Here is an 8,400-nt window from a genome sequence, read left to right as displayed (position 1 = left end):
CAAAGGAGAGGCAAGTGCTGCTACCTCTCAGCTCTTAGACAGTGATGAGTAGTGGTATGATGATGATATGTCTATTGGTCTATCTATCTATATACCAGGCTGACAGTTCCATACAAGGTGGCTCAGACAAAGCACTACACACATACTCGCATCATTTACACTCTTAGCCCCATCGGCCCCTGGTGGAAAGGGATATTATGTAAGAATCCTTAATTAGAAGAGATTATGCTGGACTGAAGTACTGTCTGAAGTGGAAAGGCAGCTATCACTTTATCATTGCTGTGTTAACCTCCACTCCACTCCACTGTTTACACAAAAATATTCACAAGTTGGAAGTCTTCCTCTCACTTTTTTTGAACCAGCAACTTAGTAAGCTTTTCCCTTTTTTTATACCCTTAGTGGAGCTCCTTCATCCATGAAAGGAAAAGATTAGAGTGTGCTGCTGCCAAACCAAACCAAACCTGGTAGTACAATACAAGCTGCACTTTACATCTCACCACTCGCCTTTTTTTCACTTCCACAACCTTCCACTCCTTCAGACTTTCTAAGTGAACCCGATACCTTTTTATTCATGAGCATTTGTGATTCTCCAGTTTTTACATCTTTCCACATCATCACTTGCTTTGCTTCACTTCTACAACCTTTAACTCTTTCAGACTTCCTAAGTGATCCCAATACCCTTTCATTCACTAATATATCCTTTCTGTGGGAGCTAGAAATCTTACGTACTATACTTGCAATGTGTAGATGATGGGCTGGTGATACCACCCAATCCAGGCTAGTTCCTCTCTTCTCCACCTTTAATGATATAACACAATATCTAATTTTTCAATGCCCTATGTCATGCCAGGTAGTCATCAATTGGCTTGGTGCTTTCACAGTATGATTCAGTTAAGTTCAGGAGTTCAGGCTGCTCACACACACACACACACACACACACACACACACACACACACACACACACACACACACACACACACACACACACACACACACACACACACACACACACACACACACACACACACCAATAATAGTCTCTCTCTCTCTCTCTCTCTCTCTCTCTCTCTCTCTCTCTCTCTCTCTCTCTCTCTCTCTCTCTCTCTCTCTCTCTCTCTCTCTCTCTCTCTCTCTCTCTCTCTCTCTCTCTCTCTCTCTCTCTCTCTCTCTCTCTCTCTCTCTCTCTCTCTCTCTCTCTCTCTCTCTCTCTCTCTCTCTCTCTCTCTCTCTCTCTCTCTCTCTCCTCTCTCTCTCTCTCTCTCTCTCTCTCTCTCTCTCTCTCTCTCTCTCTCTCTCTCTCTCTCTCTCTCTCTCTCTCTCTCTCTCTCTCTCTCTCTCTCTCTCTCTCTCTCTCTCTCTCTCTCTCTCTCTCTCTCTCTCTCTCTCTCTCTCTCTCTCTCTCTCTCTCTCTCTCTCTCTCTCTCTCTCTCTCTCTCTCTCTCTCTCTCTCTCTCTCTCTCTCTCTCTCTGTATACACATGCATGGTAACTTCTAGCGGGTTAACTAAAACAGTATCGAATTGAGGGTGTTTTCTTTTTACATTATTCATGTTATTGACTGTGAGTCATATTGTACTGGAGCATGTTCATCCTTTAAGATCTGTGGCACTTAAAAGTGACTCCTGTTTTGTCTCTTGTAGTGCCAGAGGTCATCCCTGTATGAAGTGTTATTGTGTGTTTTTGGAACATAAAACTGGAATATCTAGTCCTTGATCTCAAAAATATAGCTGGACCACAAGAGTCAAGGGATGTTGAGGCACTCACTGACCTGCAATGTTCAGTTCATACACCTGGGAAATTCTTGCCAGAGAATTAGGGATAATGTGTATAGGTTTGTGAAGTGTTGATCTTGGCAGCTGCTGTTCACTTGGACACGACCTGTTGACTGCAGATTTGCTGGGGACACGGGACAACCACAACTCTCAGTGTCTTCAGAAGCATTTTGGTATCAATTAAGAGGAAGTTAATCCTGCCACCTGTCCTGAAACTTGTGAAATGACCTCTTAGTGCTGAGTTAGCAGGGAAGAGTACTTCTACACTGACGAAGTAGAGGATGGTAAACAGATCATATGGTACCGTGGTCCTTTCCTCTGATGTTTCCATTATTCAAGTTTTCAAGTTTGACAGTGATGTACATTCAGAGACAGAAGAGTCTATTATTGGCTTGATATTGAGACTGTAGGCATAAGCTTAACCCAAAAACATGCTGTGTATGATGATCTGAGTGGTAACAAATAGGACTGGGGACTAAAAACCAGACATCAAGGGTTAGATAGTAAATACAAGGTAACCCTCTGTGCTACATCACCTATTTCTGTTGTACTGTATGAAAAATAGGTAAGCACTAAGTGTATGGTCTAATGTGTGCTGAAAAGATATGAAGGTGTGGTATAATGATAGAGACTGATCATTGGGATTATCCCCTGGCCTTCTCCCACAAACCTTGACACTCAAGACTTGATAATTTCACTGTTGGAGCTGATGAGGTGATCATAAGACACCCAAGTGTTGACCTGATGTTTGATCTGACAGCAGCAACACTCTGCTATAGAGAGTGTCAGTAATCTCTGCATTATGACAATATGATCTGACACCTGTACTATGGGGGAAAGCTGCTCCACTACATGACGGCTGTGCTCAGGGTGCTGTTTATTCTTTGTACACTGAAAACAATTGGAGCAGTTTATGAAGGGCAGTTTAGTATAAAGTAAAACTAAACTTTGGAAGCATAAGCAGCAATCTCCTGAACACAGCAACAGTGTTCACTGGCCCGTATTCTCAAACACTGCTGCATCTTATCTTGAGAACTTTCAACAGGCTGTAGTGAAAGTTAATGAAGTTTTCAAGGGTGTTTTCATAACTATTGATTTAACAAGGATTCTGCATTGTGAGTGGGGGAAAAAACACCCATGAGAACCTAGCTAATTATTTCTGTGGCCTTTGAAAATAATTGTGATGAGAGAACAAGATGTTAAAGAATGCAAGCCATAATCTTGCCTTTTGGGTGTACGTACTGCAAAGTATAAGTCACTGATAGCCCGTAGCATCATGGTGGAATGCCACACACGTCTGTTTCTTTATTCAGAACCAAAAAATAAATTTTAGCACAAAGTTTACAGCATGTTCTTACAAGTCACTCATCTGACCACACTACACCAACTAAGTTTCTGTATAGACTTTGTTCTTGGTCTTCATGTGTTGGGCACGAACCATCTGTTTCCTCTAATGCCATGTTCAATATTCGGGTATTTCCAGGTCCAAATGCAACAGCAACAGTGTGGTGAAAGTGTTAGGGTGCATCATAGGGTGAGCCCCAGTGGGTGTGCCATACCATGCCATAGTAGGTCTGGTAGATACTTTAGGTGGGCAGACCGGTGTGTTTGTCGTGTGTTATGACAATACTACTCTCTCTCTTCTCTGTTAATAATTAGGGATAGTTCTCAATATGGCAGTTTACAAAATGGCAATCAAAAATTTTCCAGCTCTTGATCTTAATAACAGCCTGTATATTAGCTAAAGAATATAAAGTATATACTTGCAGTAAGGTGATGCTATTTTAAATGATTATAACTGGAACAGCACTCTGAGGATACCCTGTTGTACATCATCATCATTGTAATGTTCAGCTGTGAAATTACTTATTACTTTATATATATATATATATATATATATATATATATATATATATATATATATATATATATATATATATATATATATATATATATATATATATATATATATAACTAAGTAACAGGTTAATGTAGATCTTGATGTCTTTACCAGTAACCTTCCTGTACCCCACAATTATTGCACTCAAAAAAGACACTGCTGTATTGATATTAACTACGTGATATTTTTTGTGATTACATTATCTCACAATGCAGTTCCTAAATGTTGATTCTTGCCAGGTGTTTTTCGCGGCAGCAAGGAGACAAGACATTATTTGATCTTTATTTTGCTTGTACATTGATTTAGACCTTCCAAGTCAGTTCAGAGGAGGTCACAAGACTGCACCATAGTGCGCATGTGCACGCATACACACACACACACACACACACACACACACACACACACACACACACACACACACACACACACACACACACACACACAGTCTGGGATGATGCTTTTAACTCTTGATTTCCACCTCATCTCATTCATGATTTGATTTTGTCACTGCACTGATCTACCAGAGATATAATTTGAGTCAATTAATGTAGTCACCTGAATTAGTTTAAACTTGTTAGGTTTCATAAACTGCATGATTTATAATTTCATCAGCTCATGTATGCATTGCAGGATTGCAGCCTAATTCCTGCTATTTTCTAAAGAACTTTTATGTATAATTTTTAGAAACTGTCTGAGAATTGGCATTATTTTAAATGAAGTTCAGGTATATACAGATGACTGATGGTTCCTCAGGTGTTTAGTGGATGACTTGACCATAAAAGTGCATAGCTTAGAGAGAGAGATAATACAGAGGTCCTACTGAACCTATACAATGCTTTCATGTTAGCGAGAAGCTTGAACTATAGAGACTCGACTCAAAGTATATAATGAACAGTCATGCTCAGAAGTAGATTAACTTGTTACACTCACACTTTCTTGTTTTCCCTTCATCTTACATCCTCTGGTCTACTTTCACTCTCTTTACAAAGCCAGAGAACTAATGAAATGTCAGATCAGAAGATATAACTGAGGAAGAAACACTAAACAAAGTGGGACTGAGTGTGAATGTTGTTCTTCTGCTCATGATTTTACCTCAAGCTGTTAGTTGGCACTACCAGTCCACTGCTTTGCCCCACAGGAATGACTTTGGATAGCTGTGGCATTAGAGGGCATTAGACATTGGTAGAAGATTAAACCTTTTTTTTAACATGCAATAAATATTTTCTCTAATACAATAGAACATGTTTGTAGTTGTGGGCCCAGTAGGAGGTTGTTTTAGATGGGCAGTCGAGTGTGAATGCCAGTGCAGTCTTTGCCAGATGTTGAGTAACAGTCTATGCCAACCTCCACTGTGTTTAGTATAGTTCAATCTGGAAGTCCCCTGATATGCTGAGAGTGTCCTTGCTCAAGCTGACAACTGGTAGATTCTAATTCCTCTCATCTGTAAAGAATCTACCAGTTGTCAGACTCTGCAAGATTGCCAGCAGTTGAGAGGATAGAGGGCTGAAGGAGAAGTGCAGAACACAGTGGTGGTGAATGTGGCAGGTTACTTGACTTCTGGTGCCAACTGTACATAGCAGGTCAGAAGTTGTTGATTGTGTTGAAATCTTAAGCTATTAAAGGTACTAGAGATAGTGATCTCTCCAATAGCCAATTCTTACATCAGTAAGGATTTTATTGAAGTATTAATTGTTAAGTAAAAAAAATATAGTTGTAGAATTATGTAAGTGTTATGCATAGCTAAAGTAATGTTTGTATTTAATATTTATGATTTATGCATTAAGTTTTCATCACTTTACTGTTGTTATTATTATTATTATTATTATTATTATTATTATTATTATTATTATTATTATTATTATTATTATTATCATTATTATTATTATTATTATTATTATTGTTGTTGTTATTACTATTGTAATTATTGATATCATTATTTAACTTTTTCAATAAAAATGCAACCCTGCACTCTACAAGTATAGGTCTCATGATAAAGGTTGTGTGATTCTATCAAAATTATCACTGAAAATGCTGCTTATGCTCATGTAATAGTCAGGGTAAAAAATTAAGACCCATAACCTCAAGCACTGATCTAACTGTACTGTCTGGGGTCTGGCCTTTGAATCTCACAGACTTAACATTTATCATATAGATCAGTCCTTTTCAAACTAAAGGTCATGATTCCCAGGGGTTTTAGTGTCATCCAGGAATCAATTACTAATCCACTCACTTCACTTGTGTTTTATGCTGTCCTTTGATATTTAGTCCTCTTATCTTGTCACAGTATCTCCTATAATCCAGCAATTGATAGACATCAAGCAGATCAGAGGACTTAAGATTGAGGAAAACACCAAACACTGTGGAAATGAGTGTAGTGTATCACTCAGTTATCAGCCACTACAGTAATATGACATGGAGGCAACCCAAAAGGACAGCAAGCCATGGACAACACTCAAGACATGTCCTGTTTGTTTTATTAAGATTGATTCGCCACACCTCTTGGTCAGCAGAGGCTGAGTAAATGTGGTCTCTTTGTTTAGCTCAGTGTATCATTCTCTGTTCTAAGTATTGCCTTGCATTGCCAGGGCGGTCGTTGCACATTGGGTTACGTATCATTGGTTTCAACATATCACATAGTAGTTTAAGATGGCCCCCTAAGGAAGTGTGCTTCATCTATTGTTATATGAGTATATACAGTTATTTTTCTTGGGGATATTGCTTTGTTTTATATATATATATATATATATATATATATATATATATATATATATATATATATATATATATATATATATATATATATATATATATATATATATTTATTTATTTATTTATTTATTTATTTATGTGTCTATGGTTGCCATTTTTGCACCTAAAGCAAACTGAAGTAGAAATCAAAACCAATGAGAATTCTCAAATATTCCTACATAGGCTGACTGGTTCTGCATCCACTCAAAAACTTATTCATTATATTCTTCACAGTACTTTGATATCCCTTTGTACATATGTAGATACTACTTGACCTGCTCCTAGAACATTCACTCACATTCACCTTCAGCAGGATGTAACTTCTCTCTGTCTGTACAATAGTGGTGATTTACTGAAGACAAGTGTTGCTCAAGACAAGGAAAGTAAATTAACACTTCTGTTCTGTGCCTTTGTCTACCTCCAGCAGTGTAATCTGACCTCCACACTGTCAACTCCTTTACCTCCCACTGTCTTTACCTTGTCATTTTTATTATTTTTCACTATTCACTTTCTTCTCCCAACATTGTGCCATATGGCCCTAGTTGCTTGATGCATATTCACTCTCTCTCAGACCAAAGCTGAGTACTGTTTAATATATCAGTATCACCAACACATCCAAATAATGAAAAACTGCAGGTGGTGGAGTTTGTGGTGGTGATGAGGTAACTGTTGAAACAAGCAGAGGAACAGTAGGAAGGCAGTAATCTATTCTCCCATGCTGTAGGGGTAACTGTTAAAACAAGCATAGGAACATTAGGGAGGCAGTAATCTATTTTTCCCTGCTGTGGGCCCCAATCACTTGTTACAGTAAGACTCCACTCTTATATTGTACAGATGAGGCAGAGTGATGAGGGCCAGGGATGGTTCAGTCACTTAGCAATGTTGTGCATCCCTTTGTTTTGGTGGGAAGTGAGCTGTCAACCGATCATGAGAGTATCTTTATATCCACCATACAGGTATGAAACCATAGCTTTGCTTATCATGTCTACAGAATAATGTTAATAATGCTAATTGGAAGGCAACAAAAATGGTGATCATAGAATATGTATATACGTATTATGTATATGATTATGTCTTTCCTTAACTCTTTTAAACATAAATTTGTGACAAAATCCATGCTGATTAGTCAACCATTGTTTCAAAATTGCATAATGGTATTTTAAAAAACCTATCACATAATATAGTGTTATATATAAATGGCAGAAATAAAATATCAAGAGCAAAATTTTATTGTACTTACATAGTATTTTTAAAACGACAAACTTAATTTTGTACATCTTTCACACACATTAATATTTTTATAGACTTTGAATTTCTATCAGGTTTTCATTTTTTACTTAATTTCATCTTGTTTTCCTCCTGTGTTGCACTGACAGTTGTGGGAGGAGAAATGAACCAGCAGCCAGTGGACCTAGCAAGTGACATCATTATTCAGTTTGAACACACCCTGCTAGCTAGTCTGTGTTAGTGAGACAATGCTACCATGTTACCTTCCTCATGTCAGACCCACGCAGCTCCCCGGCCTAGAGGCTACTCTGTGTAGAAGTGCCATCACCTGCCCCTCCCCCCCTCTCCCCCTTCCCATGTCTTAGGTTTGCCACCCTAGGAACATAAGTTAGCCCTCAGGAAGTTATTAGTTCAAGGGAATATTACATTTCTGTCCCAATGCATCATGTTTCCTCATTTTGTTCTCTCGAGTGTACTGCTGTACCCAAGCCCTCCACAGTTCATATTTCATACATTTCCAAAACATCTACTTGTTGCACTTTCAGATGGGTTTCTGTGAATATTGTTTTCTTTGTGGAAGTAGTACGTCAAAATTTAGTAGAAGCATAGCAGGTGATTCTACATAACTGTGAAATACAAGTTGTTCAAAGTAAGCTTGTGTTTTGTTACCAAATGATGTATGCTTCTTTTCTTTAGAAGACAAGGGTATCAGTGACTGAGAGATGTGTACTGTGCTGATTGTGGAGAATAACTG

The 8,400-nt window shown here is 38.2% G+C and overlaps 1 long non-coding RNA gene across 1 annotated transcript; it reads left to right on the top strand.

The window, feature by feature from the left end:
- Positions 1 to 1,339: 1,339 nt before the first annotated feature.
- Positions 1,340 to 8,299, top strand: LOC135096081 (uncharacterized). Its single transcript, XR_010264586.1, has 2 exons — positions 1,340 to 7,375; positions 7,796 to 8,299. It is a non-coding gene; the product is annotated as an uncharacterized LOC135096081 (long non-coding RNA).
- The last annotated feature ends 101 nt before the right edge of the window (positions 8,300 to 8,400 follow it).

Source organism: Scylla paramamosain, chromosome 3, assembly GCF_035594125.1.
Source record: "Scylla paramamosain isolate STU-SP2022 chromosome 3, ASM3559412v1, whole genome shotgun sequence".
NCBI classification, from domain to species: Eukaryota; Metazoa; Arthropoda; class Malacostraca; order Decapoda; family Portunidae; genus Scylla; species Scylla paramamosain.
The sequence above is the reverse complement of the archived record's forward strand: the minus strand, read 5'-3'. Positions and strand labels throughout refer to the sequence as shown.